The 26924-nt window shown below is 46.5% G+C and overlaps 1 protein-coding gene and 1 long non-coding RNA gene across 3 annotated transcripts in view; one reads left to right on the forward strand and one right to left on the reverse strand.

The window, feature by feature from the left end:
* Positions 1 to 26924, forward strand: part of mib1 (MIB E3 ubiquitin protein ligase 1) — a 103767-nt gene that overhangs the window by 42261 nt on the left and 34582 nt on the right. The window lies entirely within an intron of this gene.
* Positions 5108 to 12267, reverse strand: LOC107078136 (uncharacterized). Its single transcript, XR_001479121.2, has 2 exons — positions 11455 to 12267; positions 5108 to 9726 (listed from the first exon to the last, which is right to left on the reverse strand). It is a non-coding gene; the product is annotated as an uncharacterized lncRNA (long non-coding RNA).

Consider the following 26924-nt stretch of genomic DNA (forward strand, 5'->3'; position numbering starts at 1 on the left):
ATACAAATTAATATACAAATGTTGTTTGTCATCCTGGTCGAATTCATGTTAAAGAGAAAACTCTGTTAGTAAAATACATAGTTTGTCATCATCAATGTCTTTTTAAACAAAGTTTTCTTCTGTCAGTGTTCTGTATAGGTTTACTTGCGGGTTTTATTTCAGTGTTAAATACAGATCCTGTGAGTTGAAGTGGTTATGCCACTGACACAATCATACAACTGCTACTTCGACAATATTGGGGTCAGCAGTTTTGTTTTTTAGCTATTTTAGCTAAGAAAGCATAGCTAAGAAGCAAGGAAATTGCCATTTTCCCACGTGTCGCTGATAAATTGCACCAAATGCACCTTTCCGCTCTCCATTGTGTTACAGGGCAGTTGGCAAGAGTTGCAATAAAGCTGTTCTGAAATCACACAGGGCTTGACTTATTTAAATTAAAAAAGGCTTCTTTTTGTTTTATTTTGAGTCTTGCCCATGCCTTTGTGCAGCCATTAATAATGCCTGACCCAGTCGCAAAACCATCTGTTATTCAGTAGTTCTGTAGACCCAGAAGTCAAAACGTGATCAGCTGCTGTGAATTCTGTGAAATATTTGCTGGGTTTGAAATTGTAAAAGCACAATAATCGATATTTATTACGGTCTCATAAAAACATATTTTCCCCAGTGATCTGTACAGTGGCCACCTAAAGCCCTAGATATATATCCTTACACAGCTTTTTTTTATTTCTTGGCTGACTTGTGAAGTTTTCAAATGCTGCATTTTATTTCAGTGTCCCCTTAGGACCACCACAAAATGAGCTGAAATTCATTTTTATTTTTATTGTTGTTTCTTAAGCCATCCCAGGTCTTTAATGTACCGTCTCTTCGTGGATTATTAGGAAGACTGAGTTGTTTTAAATGCCTTCGGAATAAATGAAGAGTGGTTTTTGGAGTTTTTGCACAGTACTCAGTATAGCCACCATAAGATGCTATAAAGTCAGCTGTTTATCATATATACTCTGATATTTCAGGTCTATCTCTGTGACATGTTGTCAGATCTAATTTACATTTCGTCTGCCTCCACCTTAAACACTCTTTAATTCATAGGGGTCTGTGGTGAATCGATGTCGCTACACTATAAGACACTTGTGGTATATTTGCCCCAGGTCTGTGAGTAGTGCTGCTTTTTGAACAGTGCTTGCATCACTTGTGATGTCTAATTCAGACATCTATGGCTAGCTGTGGGCAGCACCACTGAGCTAAATTATTGTTCGCCGTGTGACTTGTGTTAAAGGGCTCGCAGGGTTGGTGGAGAGGGAAAACCAAACATATTTAGAAAACAAAGAACCTTCAAGACAGACGAGCAGCAGATTAATCTATCGAACCCGCAGGGCTGTGGGTAATGAGTGTTTTACTGTGGACCACAGCTCTCATCATTCACTGAGTGTGAGAGAGAGAGAGAGACAGAGAGGTCTCCCTGTGAGTACAGAAGGGTCTCAAGTTTAAGCTCTACTGGAGGTCTAGAAAGGAAGGAGTAGAAACCACCTGCGAGGGAGATGTGCAGGAAGTAGAGTCAAAGGACTGCAAAGGAAAGCTAAACCAGCAGAGGGTCAGATAGTTAAGTGCTCATGCTAAAATGCCAGGAGTATTAGGAGCCCGGAAGCTACATGAGATTGTGATGTCATTGGAGACAGAAGCAGGGCTAACAGCATTGTGGTGAAGAATACAGTATTTATAGTCTTTCACCACAAAGACAGAGGGGTAGGAGTAGCACTTTACACATACAATAGCATTCAGGCACAAGAACCTAACCTAGACGAATCAAAAGTCTCAGACCTTTAAGGGTTCAGCTGAGAAGGCTGGAGAATGGTGTTACACACCACTGAATTCAGGCGTATTCTGCAGTAGTGTATCAGGTTAGTATCTGCGTCAGCATGCATAGGCTGCAAAGGAACAAGTAATAGGTTTATTCCACGCTGAAAAGAAAAGAAAGGAAACACAACGTTTCGACTGCGGAGCCTTCTTCGGATGCATTAAGCAGTATTACAGAGGGAAGTTAAGGGAAATGTGTAAAGGAAGACATAATCATAGAAGGTTGTAATGGTCCACAGAGATTGGGAAGGATTAATAGGGATGTAAATAGCTGACACTGAAATGGTAGACATTGATAACATCTGCTTTGTTACTCAGTTCGTCAGATCACCTACCAGAGTGAAAGAGGTAAAAAATGGTGGGGTATCCAATTAAAGGTTTAGAAATTACATCAAGCGTTGTTAGAATTGTGCCTGCACTGGTAATACCTGAGGAGGAGGTTGTGCGCAGTTGTGGTCACCGCAGTATAAAACCATTACTGCAGCTCTGGAGTTGGTCCAGAAAAGAGCAGCCAGTTCCAGCTGCGGACTGGCCCGAATGACCAACACTGACACGTCTAAAGAACTGAACCTTACTAACCGTGAAGAGAGTGGACTGGGGTGACCTGCTTCACGTATTCAGAATCCTCCGAGATTGAAAAAGTGAATCCTAGGGACTTTGGAATCAGAATCAACCGTGAAGCACAAAACCAGAGTACAGAAGTGGACACTATATGGGAGTACATTTAAAGCCTGGAGCAGGAGTGAGAGTCTGGGACAAGCTGCCACGCCATGAGGCTACAGTTAATGTTCAAGATACGTTCTTGGACAAGTTCCTCAGATCAATTAGCTGCTAGGACCTAAACGAATGTAATGAACGGAATGGCCTCCGCCCGTTTGCCCTTTTCATATGGTTTTATTTTTATGTCAAGACTCTGGTGTTTGAATCCTGCCATTGATCTCCCAGATTCGTTTTACTAGATATTTAGTAGAGGCCGCACAGTGGACAGCATTACTGCCTCGCACCGCTGGGGCCCTGGGCTCAGTGCTGGACCTGGGGTGCTGTCTGTGCGGAGTTTGCATGTTATCTCCGCGTTCATGTGGGTTTCCTCAGTCCAAAAACATGCTGGTAGGTTAATTGGCTCCTGGGAAAATTTGGCCCTGGTGTGAGTGAGTGTGTCTGTGTATCCTGTGATGAACTGGCGTCCCACCCGAGGTGTATACTGCCTTGTACCTGTTGATTAAGATGTAGGACTTTGGTTTGGTTGCCATAGGTGTTCAAAGCCATTTGCTGTGTGAGAAACGTGTATAACAGGGATCTCCAACCCAGGACCTAGAGAGCCCCAATCCTCCTGGTATTCTAGGTCACTGTTATATTGCCAGTTTCTACAGATTATAGAACAGGCAATTTGCTCAATTAAGTCACTTACAGATAATTTCAGACTAAGCTTTTCTCTTAATTCACTCTTCAGCCCTCTCTTCATTCATCAGATGACTGGCCTGGTCCATCAGTACCTTGCAGGTGTTGCCCATCTGTCAGACTGACCCACTGTCTCCTGGACAGGGCTGGTACCAGGGTCCTGGCGTGTCACAGCATGAAGTCTGGGCAGGAGCTAGTTGCTGGATCGTTTCTTTGCAGTCCTGGTAGAAGGGGTGGGTCAGAATCGTCGGCAGAAGCGATCTTAGCATGAGCATACATGTATGTGTACCTCATGAACAGGGCCTGCATGCTTGTGCGTAGAGGAGCTGGGCTTTCGGACCTCCAGCCAGATGCTTGTGTGTCGAGCTGTGGGAAGCCCATTTCCTCAAATGTCTTTGGCTTCCCCTGAACCTGTGGACTCTGAAAAGCTCCCAGCTGAAGCAGGCAGAGGGAGTCCTGTGTGTTCATGGGGACTCTCTGTTTGCCCTGCCTATGATTTTCTTCCAGAGGACGGCCTGCTCCCTTATTCTGTTTCCTGTGGACGGTTTTCCCCCTGAAACGGTCAGCAGTGAGAGGAATGTAAACAGTGTGGCTAATTACCCGTGACTTCGAAATGCCAGGGACAGGCCTTGCTGTAGCAGCTTGCCCGCAATTTCTTTTTCACACAATTTGTTAACCTGTATTTTAATCAACTTGCCGGCTCCCAGGTGAAATTCCCCTTTCTGCACAAGAGGCATGAACGCCCGCAGCGTCATAACCATCGCAGCAATTAAGAAAATCAAACCATTTTCATAGCTTGTGCTGCCCGAGTTAATCGCCTTGCCTAGCAAGAGTGGTTGTAATGTTGAATGAAGTCGTACACAGTATGCTTAGTGCTTTAATGATATTTCACATATTATAAGCTGTGATTGAGAAAATTGTTAATTAAAAGGGCAATTAATGGTCCAAATGATGAGGAACTAAAAATACTGTAATGTGGTTGGAGTGTGCCTTATTCATTTCCCCCTTCGCTGTTTTTTGCCGAAATGGCAGTGCAGGCAAGCAGAAATGTCTGCTGCTCATTTCCCTGTTGCCCTTAGACATGTTTGATGTGCGCTGTTGACATGAAAAGGAGCGACAGTCTGCTACCTTTCAGAAAAAGCAATCAATTATTTAAAGGACAAGCTCACCGTATGTGAAGTATATTGATTGCAGTTCTTACAGGAAGGGTTTGGGCACTGAGTGGATAGGTGGTGTTCCTTTTTTGTTCTAGAGGGTGATCACGGCACAAGTCATGGTGATAGTGCTCCATTGTCCCAGATGTGGTCATTTCTTCGACACAGCTGTCCTCTTTGGTCAGGTTTTAGAAGGGTTTAGGTTGGGGGGGGCTCTAGTAGCTGAGAGGTGTACAAGAGACATGAGGTTTCTGCTCTCGTGCTAATGGCAGGAGGCAGTGATCTGCACTTGAAGGATGGGGTAAAAGGGCATCTGGCTTCTGTCTGTGGGGCTGTTTGAAAGAAAGTCGAGCTGTGGAAGGTGTGAATTAATGTCAAAGACTTATTTTTGTCATTTCTGCAAACTTCTGCAGCTGCAGCCATAGTGCAGTCAGGTCTCATTTCCCAGGATGACTTTGCTGTCTTTAGATGTTGAAAACGTGTTGTGGGTTTATGATATTTATCTCACTACAACATATTACATTCAGTGTGCATTGAAGTTGTACAGATACATGTCGATGTATAGAGACACTTTCACTTAATGCAGAAAATGTTTGCATGAAGTAGCAAGTGCGGGCTAAGTGTATATTTGAAGATATTGTTTAACCAATAAAGAGCATAAAATATTCATTTCCACAAAACACTTGGCAGGAAATATGACAATAGCATTGATTGTTTTTCTTATTTATTTGTAAAGCAGCCATATAACACTGAACACTGAATCAAGCAAACACTGTAGATCAAGTATAGCATTCAGGCACAGGAACCATCAAATATAGAAATGTTGTTTTAAAGCAGTCTGTCGAAAATTCCTACCTAGCTCTAGAGACGGATATGTTGTCAGTTTCAGAGGCACGTATGCAAAGTTAGCTAAAAAGATTATGAATTACAGATGCAATTTTGTATTACTATGGAGAGAGCAACTTATTAATTTTGTGCAGAAATGAAAAACAAAAACTGCTCCTGTAGTCATCAATGCATAGCTACAGCTGGTTGAAGGGGACCAAATCCATTGAAAAGGTGATTTGGTTCCATTTTACCAGCTTTAGCAAAGCATTGGCAGTGGGCCTTGAGCTCCTGTGCTGTGTAAGAACCCTTCTCTGTGGCGCCTGTGAACACTGCCGATGCTAAGAGTACCCTGCAAGCTCTGGAGAGGCGTCATTTCATCCTTCCCCAGAACTCTCTTGTTCTGGACAGGTTTGATCTCTTCCCCTAGCTTGGCTCGGACTGGTCCCTAGACAGCATTGTATGCAGGCACACAGGACCAAGCACATGCACGTTCTTCCAGAGGGGTTTTTCCCCCCGAAAGGGGGGGGAAAAGAGCCTCGTCAGGATTTTGTTAAAAGAAGAGTAATGCTCTTTGATAAATTGTTAATAGTACTCTGCCTCGCACGCTTGAGCCAAATGTCTTCAAGCCGTGCAGCAATTCCAGCCCCTGATTGATAGTCCCCAACACGGCTGTGTCTCTGGCTCACACAGCCAGAGCCCCGAGAGTTGTGGTCTCTGGGCGGCGGGGTAGAGGCGGCGCCCCGGACAGGGGGCTTCAGTGAGGGCAGCTCATGCAGTGGTGACTCCTTCACTCATTTGCATGATGGTCCTTATCGTTGGTATCTCTCATTCCTGGGTTTGGCTTGGTTTTATACGGGTTAAACGAGGACACCTGCACCGCTTGCTGCACCGCTGCTTTTCAGTCCTGTCCGGGCTTTTCAGATCAACCTAAAGCTGTTCGGGTTTTCCCTGTCGGGAAACTTTGGTACCAAGTAACCACGCTAAAAGGACGTTCCGTTTTGACACTGACATCCCGATATAAATGCATTGTGGGATATTGTTGAAGGCCCTTTCATGAGCGTTGGAGAAGGCCCTCAGCACGTTACTGTGCTCTTTGCGCCTGGAGACGCTGGCCGCATTTCGGGGTGGGGGCTGAGCCCCGATGTGGGCCGCTCTCAGGAGGGCGATGGCCGTGCTCGTGTGCAGGGCCTGTCCCGGGAGGGGCAGGGGAGAGGGAGGCCACAGCAGGTGCGGCCGGGGGCTGTAAGCCCAGCTCTATTTATTGCCCCTCCATACTGGGGCTCGTGGGCACGTCCAGCTGCTCAAGTGTGTTTTTGGATGGCTTCTCCCTTTCACGCGCTGGCCATATCAGGGCAAGAGAAGGCAATGGAAAGAATCAGCGCCGTATTTGATAATGTCAGCATCTGTTCTGTGTGTCAGTCAGCCGCTTGGAAATGCCCGAGTTACATCAGTGTCAGCACATGCTCAGGGGTCAGACTCGGAGTGCTGTCAGATTTAAAAAAAAAAACAGGGAGAGAAAACAGAGGGAACAGCTGATCCCAGTGATGGATTTGCTATTTCAGAGATCCGGGCAGGCCTGCGAAGGGTGATGGTTTACTGCAGAGCAGTGATGGACACTTGTCCTCCTCTGATGATGGCTCCTTTAGCTGGGAAAATGTGCCCTGTCATTTCTTTTTTTGGACTCGGCCTGCTCAGCCGGGCTGTGTAGCAGCTTGAATGATCTTGGCTTTTTTTTACAAGGGCTACTTCATCTAGATATTCTTAGGAACACTGTAGCACTCCGTGCTTTGCCGTTAAGTGCACTGCAGTCATTGACACAGTGTTTCACGTTTAGTTTAACTGACTTGCATATGGTTCTGAACCATCTTGGTAAAAATATGATTTCAACAGTATGGGTTAGGACTAGACCCATGCTGCTTAGTTAAAACGTATCTAATCAGTCAGGTTACCTTCTTCCTAGCCAAAGTGTACTTGGACATGTTTTTTTATGTGTAACTTTTTGGAATGTTGTAAGTATATTTTGCCTCAAGAAATAATAGTGTAATATTTATTACACTAATGGTAGCTTGGGTTTTGCCTGCATGTGCCTTTTGAAAGAACTAAGAAGCACGATGCCGGTTTAGACTCCTTCCGGGGCCACGTCCAGCAACTTGCCCTGGCTGAGATGTGAAGTAATATAACTCCGCTTGAGGCTTTGTGATGCTGCTTACACTAATACACCCTGACAGCAAAGGCCGCTTTTCTTTTCACTAAGCAGTTAAAACCAAGTTCAACAGCTTGTGTATCTGTGGACATTTCTTTCCTCCTTTTTCTTAGAGAGTCAGGACAGTATTTTTGTGCACACCTGGGGAAAGGGTCAGTGTAGCCATGAAGCAGGGGGGCAGGGGCTGATCAAGGCACATAAAGCTGAAGTGACCAGCCCAAGGTCAGACAATCCCTGTTTGGGAATTTACCTCCATTGTTCCGTTCAGTTAACTGCCCTGTTCTTTGCACAGTGCTCCAGAGGAGGAGCGGTGGATGCAGGCAGCAATCCATCATCACTGTCCTTTATTTTTATGAAGCTGTCGACAATGGAAAGCAGCTGACTGGCAGGCCTGGTCCAGAAATCTCTGCATTGTCACTTTTCCATGCGCTAATCTGACTGCACTTCAGCAAAGCATTTGGCAAGCGTAGCAAACATGAACAATAGGGTGGGATCAGGAGAGCAAGCAGAGAGCGAAAGGGGTTAAAACAGCAGGGATATGGTATAGAACTGTAGATTAGCATTCCCTTTTCATGGCGCTGTCCTACAGCTCCGAGATCCGATTGCGTGAGGATTCGCAGACCTCAAATTAGATCTGCGCAATTAGTACAAATGTCAATTTTGCGGTCGTTCCACAACCCCTTTTTTCCCCCCTCGGTAAAACGGGTTCTCATTTGTTTTTGCCAAAAGTGGTGGACCTTTGGAAGGATTATGACGTTAATCTTTTGACCAGCTCCGGCATGCTACAATTTATACAAAACTAGCTGTTAAGTTACTGTTGGCCTGAGTTCAACAAACCAGCACATTGCGGTGCAGCGCCAGATAGTGAAGAGGGCCTGTTTGGAAGGGCTCCTTTCCCCCAGCAATGCGAAAAGCACTTGTTCGGAGCTGGTAAATTGATTTCAGTTTCGGGGTCGGTGGCCCAGCACGAGGAGGGTTTTCAGTTGCCTAGTAAGGGCAGTTGGGTGTTTTACTGTTCCGTCAAGAGCGGATTTTCCAGCCTCTAGTTTCCCTGGCTCTTGGACTGCAGCAGTATCCTGATCGTACTCCCTACACCCCCACAAGGCCAGGGGCCGGTGCACTGCGCGATCTTCTAACTAACTTACTATGAAGACGTCCGATTCAATGTAAAACAATGGACAGAACGTTAAAAAAGCACCGACTGCACCATTAACACCCAAGGCTGTGCGCCGCTCGTTTTACAACATTTCTTATCAGCCAGGTGTGTTTTTCGACTACACCGCTTCAGAGGAATTACAAAACTTACTGTTACGACTAGTTACACTCCTGACAGTGACAATAATTCCCAAAATCCTGAAATCCAAACTTCTGGCTTCGTCGCTCAGTGCCTGATCAAAAATACATACTTCTTTACATTCCATAGCTTTCATATGTCCATATGGGTACATAAAGAAGTATGTACTCCGGATAGGCGGATAAATGACAGCCCGAGTCAAAGTACTGATTATATGCTACTCTCATCCTGTCAGTGGCTGTATACTCTTGTTTTGCTTGAGAAAAACCGTCAGATAAACACTGGTTTACACTACACTGCATTACAGTTCTCTACCAGACTTCAGGAACCTTTAAAAAAAGAACAGCATGAGAGACATTACCATGAGGTGATGTTGAACGTTCCCTAAATTAATCCACCTTCATACCAACACAGAATAAAGGGAAGTCTTGAAGGTTCTTTCGTTCCCACCCACCTGGGCTAAATGTCCCGTGTCTCTTGTGCACATTAAATCTGTGACAGTCCATACCGTGCAGCCTGAGCCAGTGACCCCATCTGTCCTCCAAAGAGCTGAAAGAAATGATCTGAGATGAAGAAAGGCTGGGATTTGTAACGGTGGGCTGGCTTGTCCTTGTCTGCGGAGTCCATCACGGGGAGGGGGTTGATGAGAAGAAGAGAGAGCCCCGGTGTTTATCCCCTCTTGCTCTTGCGACTGGCCTGTTCACCGGCTCGCTCCCTGCTCCTTCCTCTCAGCCTTGTCCTTCGCAAACTTGATTGCGGTGTCCTGGGAATAAGGGGGGCTCTTCCACAAGCTGAGCGGCTCCGTCTGCGCAGCGCCAGGTCTCACTTTTCATTTCCTCCTCCGTCCTCTTCCTCTCCCCGGCTTGCTCTCTCTTCATTCCTCCCTCTCCCTCTCCCTCTCGCTCCCTCTGCGCCTGTGATCTGATACACAGCCTGTGGTTTTAACCAGCTCTCCGGCAGGATGTCAGAGCGGTGCTGATGTTTGAGAAGGGGTGATCCAACTAGAACAGGAAGCTATTGTGAGCAGGATTTAGGCTATAGGCAGGCCAGAGGTCACATGTGAGAGCTAATGCCCATTCAGCACTTCTGGAATGGTGTGCTGGTTCCCCCCCTGCCCTCCCTCCCTCTCCGGCCACTCACCTGCCACTGTTTATTCCTAGGCCACCAGTCTATTCCAGGCGCAACAGATCAATACCCATTTGCATAGAAATGTGAAATGTTCAGCAGGTTGCTAATGAATTTTTACCCTCTCCTCACATTCCACAAGTCAACACTGGCCCAGAGGCTGCAAACTGACCTGTGATGGGTGTTGGGGAAACACTGAAGGGGGGGGGGGGAGGGGGGTGTTTCCTGCACCCTGCTCCCTGCACCCTGCACCCTGCTCCCGGTGGCAGTGGAGATCCTAGCTGACGATCAGCGAGTGTGAAATCTCACTCGATGTGAGAAGAGAGGGGGAAACAATGAATGATGATGTGGGTTGTATTGGGGGTGGTCATCTGTTTTTGAAATGGCAAAAAAAATGACAATGTTTAAGTTGTGTGAGAAGGTGGTGGTGGGGGGGGTGTCTTTTATTAGTCGAAAGTATGACATCCCGTTTAGGAAATTTCACAGTCTGCTGCTGAAAGGGGGAGAGCGGCGAGAGTAAAATTCCTGCAGCTCATGATAAAAAGCTGGTGCAGCTGATCAAGAACAAATCAGAGGATAGCTGGAGAATTACACAGCAGCACCGGGAGAAACAGCAATGCAGCATTACGATTACAGCATGCAGACTGTGGAGACACAACTGGGTTACTAGCCTGAGCGGTTTGGGTTAAATATGACACACATCCCGAATGATCACTCAGCTCAGCGCTGCTATCCACCCCCTCTCCCCCATTCCCACATCACTGCTGCTTTTCTTTTCAGCTTTTTTCCCTTAATGTCCTGTCCTCTTGTCCTGGCACAGAATCCCAAACACCAGCATCTAGATCTGGGCTCAAACCAATAGCATGTTCTGAGCAGCTAGAATTGGAACAGTGGTCGGGCTTTTCTGTCCAAACTTTACACTGGCGCGCAACTTAAAAAAAAAAAACACATAAAAAACACAAGCTTATGGGTAGGTTTACCCTGATAACCACGTATGTAATCCAAGACAACGCACAGAGCTCTGGAGGATCGCAGTTCTACTACAGGCAATAAATGCGCTCCACAATTCGACAACTTAAAAGTTAATGAGCCTATCATTAGACAGCGACTTAACATCAACAGCTAATGAGCTAAACAATTCATTGCCGCAGTACAAGCCTGATCAGCCCCGGGGATGAAACAAAAGGCTACTCAGAGTGGCTATAGTAACTTTCTAATTCATTTTTAACACCACCCCCCGGGTTTCTCTTTTCTCCTCCTCGGCTAGAGAAAAGGGATCACCGTAACTTATCGGCTGCTGCAGGAGGGTGCGCGTTCCTCCCCGCACGATACACACAAGCAAGTCATGCAGTTAATAACCAGTCGCTTCCAGAAAGAAAAGCCGAGGCAATCGCAGGCCCTCCCAAGCAGAAGAGTGGATATTACCTGTCCTGTTAGTATCTTGCAGCCTTTCCAGTTGAGACCGAGCTAATGACCTACAGAGAGCTACATCTGCAGCAGCCATCACATCCAGAGTGCACACTCTACTCGCTGATTCAGCTTCTCTGAGCAGCGAGAGGGGGTGGGGGGGTGGGGAGCTGGGGAAAAGCACGCTTCTGCCTTACCTTGGTGGGGGGGGGTAAAAACACAGTTTCTGTAAAGGACTCCTAGAAGACGATCTAAAGGCAGACCATTGCTGTCCTCCCACAAACGTGCCATTGAGACCCTGGCGTTTTCTATCCTTTTTAAAAAAAATAAACTGATGGAAACCTGCACCTTCTTTTGTGTGTTTTGGGGGAGTAGCTTTTTGTTAAGGACGCCGAGCTGAAATCGATGTTCAAGTGGAAGAGCAAGGCAGTGCTTTTTTTGTTGTTGTTGTTGTTGTTGTTGTTTCTCACGTGGCCTAACACGGTAAAGCTGGAGAGATCCTGTCTGGTGTCTCTTTGTAAATTCGGCTATGCGCTGGGGGTCGAAAAGTTTCCTGCGTTCGCAAACTTGCCAGGAGAGAAGGAGAGAAGAAAAAGTTGCAAAGTAGACCAATAAGGGAGGCAGGTCCTGGGACTCTTCGTTTTATGCTTGTTCCATAAGTTTTCCCTTTTTTTTTTTGTTCAGCGTTGCACTGCATCGTCTCTTCAGCCAAATGCAGTCGTTTTAGTTGGCTCTTTTTTTTCCCTCCTCCTCATCCTGCTCCGTTTCGCCTTTCTGCTCTTTTGAGAAAGAAAAAAAGAAAAGTCCGGTTTGGGGACGCAGCAGCAGCAGCGCAGTCGAACATCTGTGAGGAGGCAGCAGCTTCCTAGTCTCTGCAGGGGTCACGTCTGCTGGGGGCGGAGGTCAGGGGTGGGGGGTCCCGTACACGCTGCGGAGGGAGGGAGGGAGGCTGGCTGGCATTTCACACTCAGAGGGCACAAGCAAAACTGTTAGAGCTTTATAGGCAGCTAAGCATCTGAAACACGCGCTCGCCGGCAGAGCAGCCTCTCCGGTGTCTCTCTGCTCCCTGACCATATTTAGTCAACCATAGCAAAAAATAGGCTTCCAGCTGTCAATTGCCGATTCGGGAGTGTGGGGGAGCCTCCATCCTGCTCTCCGCCTATTGATTACTCGTCCTGCAGTGAGCCCCGGCCTCCTCTCGCCATTCGCCCAGCTATTTTTAGCACAGCCAAATAAAGTGGTCTCTCATGTTTCCACTTATATTTCCTGGCTCCCCCCCGTCCCCACCTCTCCCAGTTCTTTAAACTGAGCTGCACTGCATATGGTAGAGTCCGACGCAGCTGACACTATACTTAGAAACACTGCGGAGTGGGGAGAGAGGGAGAGAGAGAGAAACCGCCAGTGCTGGAGCAAAGTCTGTAGGGGCTAGAGAGCAATAAATATCCCCGTACTGCGATAGAAGACTGTGTAACCTGATTTCTTGATCGCCGAAAAGTGCCATGAATAATAATAAATGGGCATCGGCCCTCCTCCGGGCGAGCTGCCTGCAGGTCAGGAGTTTCTGTCGGGGGGCTAGAGGCTCCCTCCTCCTCCGGCTGGGCCCCCCCTTGCCACCTTTTTACAAAAGCTGATCTTCCGGTCTCGTATTTGTCTGCCCTTTATTTCCGTGGGCCAAAAACGCAGGAATTGTCATCCTGAATTTCCCAGGGGGGATGCCTCGCCCCCCCCCATTTCCCAGCGCCTTCATTAATCTTCCGCCTGGCACCTCGTGGAATGCACCGGCTTTCTGAAGCATGGAAATTGAAATGTATATTTGATTAGGAAATAAAAAAAATTCAAAGTAAATAACGCGGTTCTGCTAAGAACGTCCTTCAGTGACTTGATGAGGCTGTGAAGCAGTAATCACAGTTGTGTCCTCAGCTAAACACTTTGCGGCGCGAGTGGCAATACTCTCTCCTGGTATAATTATGTTGCCGGAGGAGATTGTGGTGTCTTTTAAAGCAATATTTCCATGCTGTTTCATTAGATTCTCCATGGGGAGAAAAAATAAAAACCGGTCCGCCGCAGGTCACTGGAGATGATGTCCTGACAGTTTCACTTACCAGCTTTGGAAAAACAATCTGGCTAGATGGGTCTTATTGTTTTACAAGAATAACTATAGGGAAACTATCAAATGAGTTTGGAATTTCAGGTCAAGTGACATTTACACAGTACATGAAGCGAAGGACTTGTGTTTGGCAGTAAAATAACACACTGAGTGGCTGAAGCAACCGAACCTTTGCAGTCTTGCACCGACCGAGAAGCCTGCGAGGAGACCTGCTCCACCGTTCACAGGACTCGAAGGCTTTCACAACGGCAACGCTGTAGTGGAATGAACAGTGGACCTCGAACTCGCGGGCACAAGTGGAAAATGTGGAAGTGCTTTTAATAACCGAGAACAGGAGGCACTTGTTCACACTGAGGGTTGTGGGAATGTGGAACAAGGTGTTATCGATGCTTTCCTTCAAGAAATGGCTGGAGTGGGTCCTTGGATCAGTTAACACTGACTATCAAACAGGCTAGGCAGGCCTCCTTTCCTTCGTTAGCTTGGTGTGTCCTTCTTTTAGTGTGTTTTACCCTCAAGAGCAACGCTTGTGTTTCTGCGCTCCGCAGTTCGTGAAGACATGTTTCACCTGCCCCTTCTGTTTGATTGCAGTTTGTTGAGTTCCCGTCAGTCCGGCTCTCGGCCTCGCCCATGCTTTGGCTAATAACCCTGTGATAGTCATCCGACTCCTCAGGGCCAACACTGAAGTTGGCTTTGAAATCCCCGTGTCCTTTGAGGACGAACTTGACTGCGCAGAATGATTACATCTCTGCACAGGCAAAAAGCGTCACTGGAGCTTCATTTTCAAGAAGGTTTCTTAACCCGTTTACAAAAATTTTATCTTATTGTTCCAGGTTACAATGTTAGATTTGTATGAGTTTAATTGGTATTACAACGGTCAACTGGCATACTGCTTTAGCATCAGGTTAGAATACTTTGACTTACGTTTTGGATCTTGTTGAAGCACATCTCACAGGCCTGTCCCAGGTTGTTCACGGGCCGAGAGCCTCTAACTTGGGGCTTGATTTACTGTCCTCAGTTTCCTATCAGCAGTTTTGGTAAAAGTAATTTTCTTAATATTTATGTTCTAGGTTTATAGGTTTCACACTTTTAATCTGGCACAGAAACGGCATAAATAGGAAGAATTTTAAGAGTAATTAAGTCCACAGTTTTTTCTTAATGCTAATTTCTTGGTCTAAATGGCATTTTAAGTACAAGTTTATGTAACAGGCCTGATGCTGTGTCAGTTACAGAAGTGGTGTCATGTCCCTCTGAAATCTGGAGAGTGCAAGAGGAGTGGCGTCCTGCTGCCCTTGAGTGAGCAAGATGTGTGGCAGCTTCCTTTCCCAGTAAGCCCAGGGGGGCAGACAAGCGCTCAGGCCTCAGGTCTTTATACGCCATGCTTGCAAAAAATATTCCTGGTTCATTCATAGGTTTCTCAGCCATTCTAAATGTGCTAGATTGTTTGCTTCCTCTAGAGCATGTAAGAACACGTGCTTTTAAATGAATCTCTGGAGTTTCTTTATGAATTAACCAATTCCAATATCCACAAATTCTAGCATACTGCGTTGAGAGCAACTCCTTTCCACCACGTGTTCACAAAGATGTGCAGTGGCACTACCACTCACAGCCCTCTTACCAAATGACAGGCCTTCAGAAGCCAAAACTGGAGCCCTCCTCCCATGACATCCTCTGTTGCCGTGCAGAACTAGACGCGCAGAGTTTAAAATGTGAAATTAATTTGACCTCTCCTTGACTGGAATGAAGAATGCTGGAGTGTATCATTCTTCAGAGCGCCCGCTTAACGTGCGGAGGAGGTTAAATCCGCTCGTCTGCACCTGGAGAAGAGGCAGGTGTCGTCCCAGGCTTCTGTCCATGTGCTGGATCCTTAGCCGAAGTCCTGGACAGCAAAGCGGACGCGTGCTACAAATCTCCGTATTTCGGAGTGTGGTCATTGCAGCCTCCGTGTGCCCTTGACCTCCAGCTTGACTTCTAACGGAGCGTATCGTTTAACCTGCTGTGCGATTCTGTTATTTTGAGACGGGGGATCCAGCACATGGGCTTTGCCTGCTGAAAATATTCTGCACACTTGTGCATGTGCTCCAAGTGGTCGTCGATGCATTTGTCCTCATTTTCTAGGCAATATCAGCTTGTGCTCAGCACTCCCAAGTGCTTTATATTAAAAGGCATAAAGTTACCACGGCTTATATCTTTGTTTTGTTTTTGGGTTATATTAGCCTTTGCTGTGAAGGTTATAGATTTTTTTCCATTTAACAATGGACTGACCAAAGAAGAAAAGCAGGCACTGGAGGTTGTTCAATTCCTGGTAATGAAAAATGTATCCTGTACATAGTATTAACAACTTTTTTTTCATGACCTTAGTTTTGATTTTATTGTTGTTGATTTGCCTTGTAAATCATACAGTTTTTGAATCGCCATGCATAGCGCAAGACTTGTTTAGCACACCACGCTGCGGCCTCAGAGAGAGGAATGTCCCGAGGGGTGTCCCCAAGCCAGGATGTACAAGCATGTCCGAATGTCTTGTCAGTCCAGAATGGCCTTGGTTCCCCTGGGTTGTGTTGTTTTTGGGAAGGTAAGGAAAGTTAAGGATCCCGAAGCTTCTTCTACCATGTAACTTTATCGGAAAGTTTAAAGAACTGGATGGTCCCACAGAGTAGGCCTTTCATATTCCTCTGTGCCAAAATGATTTGCACTCTGTGTTTCCGCAGATCGACACTTAGGTTATACACTGGACAGTTTTGCTTTTCACAGCATTTTCGAGCTCAGAAGGGTTAAAGGAATTGATTGATATATCTGTCTTTGCACGTTTCGTTTGAAAAACGAGACAGCTGACCAGTTCAGCTCTGGAAAGGTGAAGTGGGGCCGTCAGCATACTATGAAGAATGTAGTACAGAACCGTTTTTTTTTTCCTCCGCAGTGAGCAATATACACAAGGTGAAGTCACAGCGTGAAAAAACACAAACAATTGTCGGCGCGTTTCCTCCTGCTCTGCCACTGGTGTTTTAAGTAGATTTTCGCAGAATAGTCTGAAAATCAAGCTTTTCTTTTCCGCCAGTATATTCATGTTTTACTGTATTTCCTGGACCCTTTAATTCTGTCTTATGCCGATTTAAAAATGTTTTACTTCTGGCAAGTTGCAAGCTAATAGAAGTAATAGTTGCAAGCTACAGGGACCACTGAAAAGATACAAATGTGAGCCTCCAGGATTGGAAGTGAAGCCATCTGTCTCTGAATTCTCCTGTTCTCCATCCTGCTTTGGCTTCTGTTAGTCCAAGTCTCACTGTCGGGCTTGTCTCCTTTGAAACACCTTATCGGTTTCTTTGGGGATTAGATGGAATTGCGGTGTGTTCCTCCCGTTCCAGCCCCTTGTGTCTCTCACCTCCAGAGCGGATTGTTTTAATCAGCGTTCTGATCTCGAGTAATTTGTTCCTTGGATTAACCTGGCTGCTGTTCTTTCTACCTTCCCCAGTGCAATTATATCCCATTTCTGTCAGGAAAGCGTGCCCCACAAACACAGCCAGTGAAATGGCGGACATGGTGCTTTTTTTGGTTTTAGGTCCACAGGCATTTTTGGACTGTCTGGTCTGTTCTTCAGTTAGACCCCATGAATGACCAGCCTGTGACTTTTCTTTCTCGGTATCATTGCTGCTACAGGGAATACAAGGAAAAGCCAGAAATGGAGATTTCACCTCTAAACAGTGACCTCTCGTTTCTCGTGATGAAGTGGTGCACAGGCTTGCAGCACTTCCCTGAACGTGCTGGAGGTGGCGCTGCACGCTCTTTAGGCGGGAGTCCGCAGTGCCCTCGCTTCGCGGAGCGGCTCGCCGGCCGCGTGGTGGGAGAGGAGGACTCGTGTACCTCCATGCGGAACCGCCTTCAGGCAGTGTGAACAAATTGGATTGTGCGCAACCTCGTGTCTTCTATTAACCCAGTATGTATAGGGAGGTCCGCAGTGGGGTAGAAAAACCTCATGCAGATGAGAAGTTCGCTTCCAGCTTCGACAGCGTTGGGTTGACGTGAGATTTAGATCTGGGAGGGAGCTGTGAAGTGGCAGTCGGCTCTCGATTAGAGCAGAAAGTCCACAGAAAGGGGGCTTCCGCAGGGATTGTGCGCTGTTCGGTCCTGTCAAAGCTCCATGCCTCAGCTTTTGTCAAGCGCAGCAGAAGCCAGTAAACGCACTGTACTGTCATTCAGGTCTCCGCAGCGGCTTCCTTCAGCTCTCCCGGGTTTTCAAGGGCATCTAAGGTTCCAGTGGATTTTAGATTCTCGCTATAACCTGGGTGAGAAGCCTAATTGGCTTGTATCTTGTACATATAATTACCCCACAGTACAATACAGTGAGTGAGCAGACATTGTCTCAGACCACAAACTGACTTCCTCTTCTCTGGGTTTTGTTTTGCAGCCGTCTTTTCACATGTCTAATTCAAAATCTTAATTTTCTGTAATTTTTTAAAAAGCCCTTTAAAACTTTTAAAAACGTTGACTTTCTGATCCCTTTGTTCCCCCATTTCTTTCAAGGTGCGAAGAATGCATTATTGAAGGAGCTCTTTCTGTATGCAAATACAAATGGTAGCTTGCCAGCTGACATACAAATACTGAGTTAATTATTCATGAGAGACTGCAAGGCCAATGAGCTGTCAGAACTTATGCATATTAACCTGATCAGTTGAATTATGCATCGGCTGTACCACTGAGTGGCTCAGGTGATGCCCACAGGAGAGTAGAAGCTGGGGGTGCAGTTTGAGGTGTCCTTGAGTCGTCGTCTCTGTGCGAAGAGTTTGCCCCGATAGGCAGGCACTCAGAATTTGAAGAGAGAGCAGTTTGGGCGCTTTTAGTGACGCATGTCTTCCGGATGTGGACCTTGCTGGTTCAATTCCTAGGTGTCCGGTGCCGCCGGTGCCTCAGTTTGTGCTGCAGGGTCCCCAGAGAGGGGCTGTGGGCACAGCCCAAGTGGCGCAATCCGCTCATCCAGCTCTGGGGGCAGACAGGAGCAGCAGGCGAGAATGCCGGACCGATTCTTAGGTCTCCGCAGAAGTGCAGTTTGTTGCGAGTTGCTAGAGCTGTGAATTTCCACATCTGAAACGCATGGCGGTATGCCTCATTTGTCTTCTTTTTCTGTTCAGCTTGCAGAGAGTCTAGGTTCCCTACGGTGACGTCCGACAGAGACGTAAATACACATTGTTGGTTTAGCGTTAACTTTTCAACATGCTCTTGAAAAATACTCCACTGTTCTCGGTTTGCCTTGGCCTGGGAACGGAGAGAGGCTCTCTTCGCGTCTGATCTGTCACTGAGGCGTTCTTCCATGAGCTGAGGGGAGTGAGGGAAGCCTTTTCCAAACAAGCTTAATAGAATTAGGCAGCATCAGTAACTGGCCACTTTCTCCACATTTGGGCTCTTTGGTGTTGAGACTGAAGCCTGGCTGCAGCTTGCAGGTTGGGTTTTGGACTGCAAACCTCCTCCTGGAATTGGGCCTTGTCCTACTGTGATGTGGGTGGTAGATGAGATTGAGCTTTACAGTCAGTTTTAATGGTGCAGACGGAATTGCAGCATGAGTATGTTTAATGACTGTAAGGAATCAGACATCTGTTTTTATGACTCTCAAAAGCTCAGAACTCCGATACTCGCAGTGAACGAATGACGGGGGGAAGGCAGAAGGCCGATGCACGACCACCCTGCTTGTACGTCTCTCCCCTTGAATTGCGCTGATTGCTGTTAATGTAGGCCTTCAAGTCCTGGTGGCAGTGTTTTATAATGGTGAAGTCAGTTTGACACGGTTTCCAAGGGCTGGTGTGAGGACACGTGCGTTGGCCCGAGAGAGTCTGAAGACAGACAGCAGAAACGTTGGCGTGACTTTCTAAATGTGGAGTTCTGGACGAGAGCCTGGGCGACCAGGAAGCCCCAGCAGGGATAAGTGATGCAGGAGTACTGTACGGAGCCAGTACAGTGCCTTCGTGCGAAGACTCACATTGATCTAAGTTTTTTTTTGATTTCCTAGGAAGAGAAGGTTCGAGGGCAGTAACCGTTTCCTTATTTTCCCTTACAAAGGCCAACATTTTGCGTTTGTGATTGAGATTCACGTTTTGTTTGCTCGCTCGTGCAGCTCTTGCTGCGGGAACAGTGGAGAAGGCTGAAAGCTGTCGTGCTAAGCAGTGAGGGATGAGGTGTTTCGGAAATGAAATGGGAAGATTGCTGCATTCCACAGGTTTCTTCACTCCACGCGGAGTCAGGCTGCTCTCGACAGCTGAGCCATACAAATTCAAGTAATTGACTGACATCAGTATTTACTACTTTGTCATGCCAGTGATTGCTGTGACTGCGGGTTCTGTTCCACTGCTGGAGCTGCTCGTTTGTCTTTCAGAAGACCTGTTGGACGAATAAGAATTAAGCTGTGTTTTGTATGCAGGAGACCTGCATTGTTAAAACAGCACCTAAAGACCTGAAACACCTTTCAATCTTGTATCAGAAACTTAATATGCGCAGATCTGTCTTTAAACTTATCATAAAAAAGCAATGTTTTTTTTTATTCAGGAAAACTTAAGGAATTCAAAAGAACAAAAATGAGAGTGAGTTCTTCTCCAATGACCATGTGCTATAAGCTAAACTGAGAGGAGCATTATAGGTGCATCCTATATGAGCATTATTCATTGAAATGACTGCGCTTCGGTATTTAGAAAATCCCAAGGCTAATGAATTTTTTTCTTCCTGTAGTGTTGGAAGCAACTCTTGTGCTTTAGGTTTTGATTGAGGCCATGAAAGTCAGTTACACTTAGATTCATATACATTTACCTTTAAAAAAAACAGTACAGTAAAAACAGAGAGAACATGGTAAATCATTGTGTATTTGGAAAATGCTGGTAAAAGCACTTACCATAAAATTGAGTTTTTCCTTTATGTATTGTAGTGATTGAAGTGGCATTTGCTTTTAACCTTTTTTCCCCCCCACTGAGTAGGCGTTCTGCTTCCAATATTCAAAATATAGGATTGGCTGGCTTGCTTGGGTATTGAAAAGGAATGCGAGGAGTAAAAGCCGTGGTCTGACCTGAGGTCACTTGGCTGGGCTGCAGGAATTCCACAGCAGGCTGTCATGGGGGCCTGCAGAAAGACAAGTGCCCGATCTGTCCTGACAGCTGACAGGATCCTGCGCTGGGGCCAGTGTGTGGTCAGAGGGGCACATGGGGCCCCTGGGTCAAGTAGTTTTGTCCCCCTCAGAGGTCGGGTTACTTTCCCACATTTCTGAAAATGTGATGAATATGTAAGGGTAAGACAGGGAATTCACTAATGCCAACATTGGGTCATCTGCTAGCTTCTCCCCTCCCCGCCCCATAAAATGTTTAAAAGTGCTCCCATCCAGGTCAGCCTCTCTTTGCTCCTGGTACACATTTCATGCAGTGTCCTGTGCTCCTGCAGTTGGATGCTCAACCCTTCTGCAGAGGTGCTTGCCTTGCGGTACCTTGTTCTTTCTGAAGGCCCCTCTTCTTACCCCTCTGTTCTCCAAGGCCCTGGGCTTGCTGTGACGAGGAACAAGTCGGGGTTTGCTCCCTGCTGAAAAGAGAAGAAAGGAAACACGACGTTTCAGCGGTGGAGCTGTGGAGCCTTCTTCAGGTGTGAGCAAAGAAGGCTCCACGGCCGAAACAGCGTGTTTCCTTCCTTCTCTTTTCAGCATTGAGCAAACCCCAACTTGCTCCTCTGCAGCCCACGCATGCTGACGCAGCCCCCTACTCGAATTACTGTGACGCCGCCTTGTCATTCAGTAGAGGTCCAGTGCCTACAAGCTGGTTTGTCAGCTTCAGAATCAAAACCGTGCGGAGATGTGAAATTACAAATTGGCTCAAAGTGAAGCCACAAATACTGTTTAGCAGCTATCTTTGGGTTTGCAAAGAAGCAGCGGGAGTGCTTTCACCTTTCCCCCCCTCCCAGTCCTTTCAGCGTTCTTCTGAACAAACTGCATACAGGGAATCTTCTGACAGTAAGATCTTCCAGGGTCCAAGCCGGTAGGGAAATTAGGCATTGTGCAAGTTTTTCCTAACATGGTCTTTGGCCAGAAAGAGGGTGTTGTAGACATTAACGGGCAAAGGTTTGCCTCAGTCTTGCGCGTTCCACAAGTGTTGATGCTGCTGGGGACAGCTACAGGGGAGCTGCGTGGCGGAAGGAGCCTGTGTCATGTCTTGTTTTCTTGCTCCACTCCATTACCTCATAGCTGCAAAGCGCAGGGAATGCCAGCACGGAGCACACATGCGCTGAGGGGATTCCCTTCCTCCTCCCCGAGCGCACTGCTCTACCCTTTCTCAGCTGAGCTCTTCCTTCAGTCCCTCTCCTTCACTCTCCCTGTGCAGAATGTCGCCTTTATTACCCCCAGACGCCACTCGAGAGGAGCAGGGATTGTCGTTCTTCCTTTGCGATGTCACTTTTTGCACAGGAAGAAAGCATAAATTGTGTCCTCCTTGCCAAAAGTGACGCATGGAGTCAGCAAGAGCCAGCCCCCCGTGTATAAATTGAGCAATTTTCATAAAGTCTGACATGTAGAGTTTTTGTTTTCCTTTGCACTCGATATATTGTTCCGTGCTGCAGCTTGAGTGTTTACATTCCTTGCAGGATACTTCAGACATAGGGATGTAAACTTGTTCCTCCCTCTGTCTTTCCAAAATTCAAGTTACCTCAGTTTTTGACCTGGGCACATTCCTATCCCCGTTTACAGCAGTAGGTGGTCACGAGTGACATCTTGGAGGTCTGGTGAAGCTCAAGAACAAAATTGGACTTTTCAAAAGGCGGCCCTCCTTTTTCTCAGCTGTGTTTGTTACGACTGATAACGCGATATAGGAAACGTGTGCTTATAAGGTCATCAGCCACCTCGCTTCTGATTCGAAAAACACTGGAATGTGGAGCTGCGCCGCTTGAACCCTCATCAAAATAAAGGCATAAAATGTAATTGGCTCTTTAAAAAAAAGAAAGCATGTGCTCATTGTTTTTTAAAAAATCTGAATGGATTTAGAAATGCAATTCAATTATTGTAGTGGTGGTGGTGTCACTAAAATGTATTGCTATTCAATTACATTATCTTCTTGGCTATTACAAGAATTGACTATTTGCCAAGTATCTAATGGATTCCAGCCTAATGAGTCTGCTTAAAATTTGACCTTCCATCTTATTTGGCCAATAAAATGACCAGAATTGCAACTGTATAAAGATATACAGTGCACTTTAGATTGTGTGCAGTACTGTCTCACTCCATACATCTCTTGTGAATATACACAATGTCTATTCACTGTCTCAAGCACACAAGCTTGTTCTCTGATCATGTGCTTTTTCAGATACCAGCCAAAACTGAACGCAGAACTGTCCAACTTTGTGGGTTTTTTTTGCTTGTTAGATTCATAACCCCAGATGCATAAACATTTTTAAGGTACTGAGCCTTCAGAACCGGGAAGTCCTGAAAAGCTCTGATTTCTCAATGCGGGAATCATCGACTATTTTTGACCCGGTCATTTATAATTGATCATCTCTTTCAGCTCCGAGACCATGTTGCCGTCCGAACACGGGCGTGAGGTGGTTTCAGCTCCGAGGGCTGTTGCGCAGCTCAGCACGTTGGCTGCTGGTGAAGAAGAAGCGTGGTGGCTGCTTTGTGGTTAAATCAAGTCTCAGGCCTGCCGTGAAGCGGCTGGTTGGGCCCCTGCTGCTGCCGCGGTCGCGCTCCTCGCTGCGGTGGTCTGGGGCTGTATTGTGGAGCAGTTCTAGCCTCCCCACGTCTGTGTGCTGCTGCCCCGAGGCCGTCTCGGCCAGGCGGGGGCGCTGGTGCGGCGCAGGCGAGAGGGAGTCCAGCCCAGGGGTCTCCCCGGCGGGAGGGAGGCCGGGTGCTGGCTGGGCACCGCGATGGAGAAGGCGTTCCCCCGCTGGGCCGCGAGAGGGCCGGCAGTGCGTGTTCCTGCCCCGGCCAGCAGGTGTCAGTCAAGCAGGGGCGGAATGGGGTCTCATCTTTCGAGCGCGCTGCTCTGTACTCCTGGGCACCGCTTCACCGGCGGGCATCTGAACGCCAGTCTTTAGGACAGAGGTCAACGACCTTGTGCATATCGGCTGACATTGATCTTCCCTATTCTGCTGCAGCCTTCCTGTGAGTGAATAGAAGTCTTCACATGCGTTTTGAACACATATACATGCACTTACATTGGTGGACACGTTTAATAGCTTCCTTGTCTTTCATTTGCGCAATCTGATTTTCCTCATCGAATACACGTTGTTTGCTTAGGTCTCAGTAACACCTTGAGTTGCGTACCAAGTCGTCTTGGACGGTAACAGCAAGAATTGCAAGTTAATTACGTTCAGAGCGGAGTGCTGCTGGCGTATGGAGCTGCAGAGAAGTATTGGCACCGTCTGTCTGAACTAAGTTAATAGGTGTGGAAGGTTACTGACCGCTTGTATGGGAGTTCTCTGCCATACAGTATGATTGTACATATACCCAAGTACTTGTGTTTGTGCAGTCCTGAAAATCACTGGGATGATGTCTAGCTAACCTAGAAGGGTAATGTGTTATCTCTGTCAGGCAGCCATGTTTCTATGTAGGGGGTAATTTGTTTATTCCCTGATGGAGCGGTATGTTGCCGCAGGTGTCCTCGGTTGTGGCAGCGATGCTTCCTCTCCGAGGTGCCCAGACAGGCGCATGTTCCCAAACAGCTCTGGGTTGGAGGGACGGGGCTTTCAGCGGACTGCGCAGGCCTGCACTCTTCACAGAACAGCACCGCCCTCCCTAGATTCTGGATCTGAGTGGAAGTAGCAAAAACGTTTCGGCATTACAGTTCCTCGTGATTAATGGTTAATTCGATACGTTTAACGAGGCAGATAATCGATTGATAAAATGTCTACAAATTAAAACATTTCTGTGTAGCTAAATGTGTTTCATTGTTGCGTAACATTCATTTACCTCATATGCCCACAATTATAAGGAATACATCGGCTATATATGTATTTCTTCTGCAAATATACTGACGATCTGAAGGTAGTCTTACTTATTTAGAAGCGTTTAAAGGAAGCATGCTGTATTCCTCTTTGCAGTTGCAGTAGGCAGCAATTGCTATTCTTAGAAGTTTAATTAAATTAAAAGGCCTGCTTTAGAGACTTGTAGATGCTGTTGGGTAGGAATAATAAAGCAGTGGTATCTGTGATCCTCCGTTTCCTAATGAATCACTGACCCGTCACATCTGTTTCTGTTGTACTTGGTCTTTCTTCATGCCTTGGTGACTAAAAAATATCACGTTGGATGTTTCCAATAAGCGTTAATACCCGAGTTTATTAGCACTTTCAAAAAGTTTTAATTGTGCATGAATGCACAACAAAGATCATTAATAACTGCCTGTTACAATAAGCATGGTGCTAGTGGATGATTTTGTGAAAGTTTCAAACAGCTTTTTTTAATTGCGAAATGCCCTGCACACAGTGAAAAATGGCCATTTTAATGTTATTGGCTGCAGATTTATTTAGGCATAAACAAGGAGGCGTGTTATTGTTGGTTTTGTTTTGCAACCATCTTGAGTTCAGCAAATGAGGTTGTTAACCCTGTTCAAACAGGCCCCAAGTGAAGCACAGAATGGGCACATGAAGGCTTTCACAGTTCTGCTGCTGCCGGCTCCATCGAGTTCTTCCCAACTAGAGCTCCACAGACGCAGCGCTGCTTCTGGCCCAGAAGATTGAAATTCATCAGTATTTCTAGAAGTCCCATTTTTGACAAAGATCTGCAAAGGCGTGTTGTTTTCATTTTTATAAGAGGTCAGTCTAATAGTACGATGTAATGTGCTAGAGGCACAGGCGTCCTACAATCAGTGGATTAATCAGTGTCAAAAGAGGGTACCGATCTGGTGAACTAGCCTAGTAGAGGTGTCTGTATGGAGAGCAGTCACCGATCTCACTGGCCTGCATTAGGATGGGTGTGTACAGCAAAAACAGGTATTAAAATACACGTTTCATTATCCTGAAAATTTGTGAATCAACTATTTTTCTATAGTGAGGGGTGGGTGTGTATACATTACATATAGATGTGCATTTTTGCCACTTGTTGAACAATATATTGTCCTGACAAATATTCTTTTCAACAGAACAGCGTGTTTTACATAGTGTACAACAAACACCACTATTTAGTGTCAGTTAATAGTGATAAATAACATCCCATACTCGGGGTAATGAGTCAGTTTTCCTAAACTGACATCTAGTGAAGAGGCCGTGACTGCTAATTGCACCTTGAAGGGTGGTATGTTGTAAAATTGAGCCCAGAACGCAGAACACTTCAAATAAATGATACTGTGTGATGGTTGTCTAGTATTGTGATAGCAGCTTGTGTTATGTATGACACTCTTGCAGTACATTTAAGATCTGGCCCTCCACAGCAAATGAGTTGGACACCCCAGTTCTGACACGTAGTTTAGCTTTGTCCCCACGGTCAAGGTGCAGAACGTCTCTTCCGCGGCGCAGCCTTCCTTCATCTGTTCTACTTCTTGTTTAGATGTTTTTTTCTGCAGAGTCGTTTTCTACAGAGCTTTTTAGCTGCTGTGCAGTTCGGTCGAAGACGAGTAAAAACCATGAGGATTTGCAGAATCCGTTACTCTGCAAGTTGAGGTTTTCCAGAATTCCTCCGCCCCCATCCCCCCCACGGTATCGAAAAGCCTCATACTGCCGTAAGGGTCGTGACAGCTTTGTGATCACGGACCGGGCTCTTGGGAATGTCTGTGGGCGACGGGGACCTCAGTAGAAGGTCAGTAAAGATATGAGCTACTCAGTAGTAATATCTACCCATCTCGGTTCTGTCAGGAACGAAGCATACTGCTCTTGAGACATCTGCAGTTATAAATGCCTTCAAGGGAGGCTGTGTAGAACTTTAATGAAACAATCCTAATGATATCATATGCTGTAATTCTGAAGGGACCGGTATATTGCTTTGACGCTTTAAAGGTCTCTTATATGCCTTTTAGTGGAAAAGTACTGCAGCTCAGAACCCCGTCAGGATGTTCATCTCCTGGTTCCCCAAGTTTGCTGCTCCCACGCTGCGTCTCCGCGGTTGCAAAGGAATGCTCCGCTTCCACAAGGCGTAGATTCCCGTTCTGGCCGAGCTGTGATCCAGAGTCGGGCGGGTCCCCAAGTCCTTGTGTCTGCCAGGCCGAGCTGGTGCAGGCGGTATCCGTTAATAGTCATGTCATTCAGAAGATATAAAACTGAGAAATACAGACTCGCAAAGATGGAATAAATTGAAGAAAGTGCTTTTTTTTTTTCCTTCTCCATATTTGTCGGGAACTTTTGTTTTCTTTTACCGGAAGAGAGAGAGTCGTTTGAGTGCAGCCTGCTACGGTGAAGTGGGATTTTTTCTGAAATCACTGCAATTAAAATGAGGAAATGCAATGAGGCTCAGATGTTTTGTTGTCTTTCAGTTGCACTCGTGTAAAATACTTTCACCCAGCATGGTTGTGTCGGGCGGTTTTGGTGAAGATGACGCTTTTGTCAGAGCGGCTCCTTCAGTGTAACTGAGCTTCACCTGAACACCAGTGCAAAGAGCAGTGTTGTCACCTTGGCTGAGCAGCCAGTGGTGCA

This window comes from Lepisosteus oculatus, chromosome 6 (assembly GCF_040954835.1).
Source record: "Lepisosteus oculatus isolate fLepOcu1 chromosome 6, fLepOcu1.hap2, whole genome shotgun sequence".
Taxonomy (NCBI): Eukaryota; Metazoa; Chordata; class Actinopteri; order Semionotiformes; family Lepisosteidae; genus Lepisosteus; species Lepisosteus oculatus.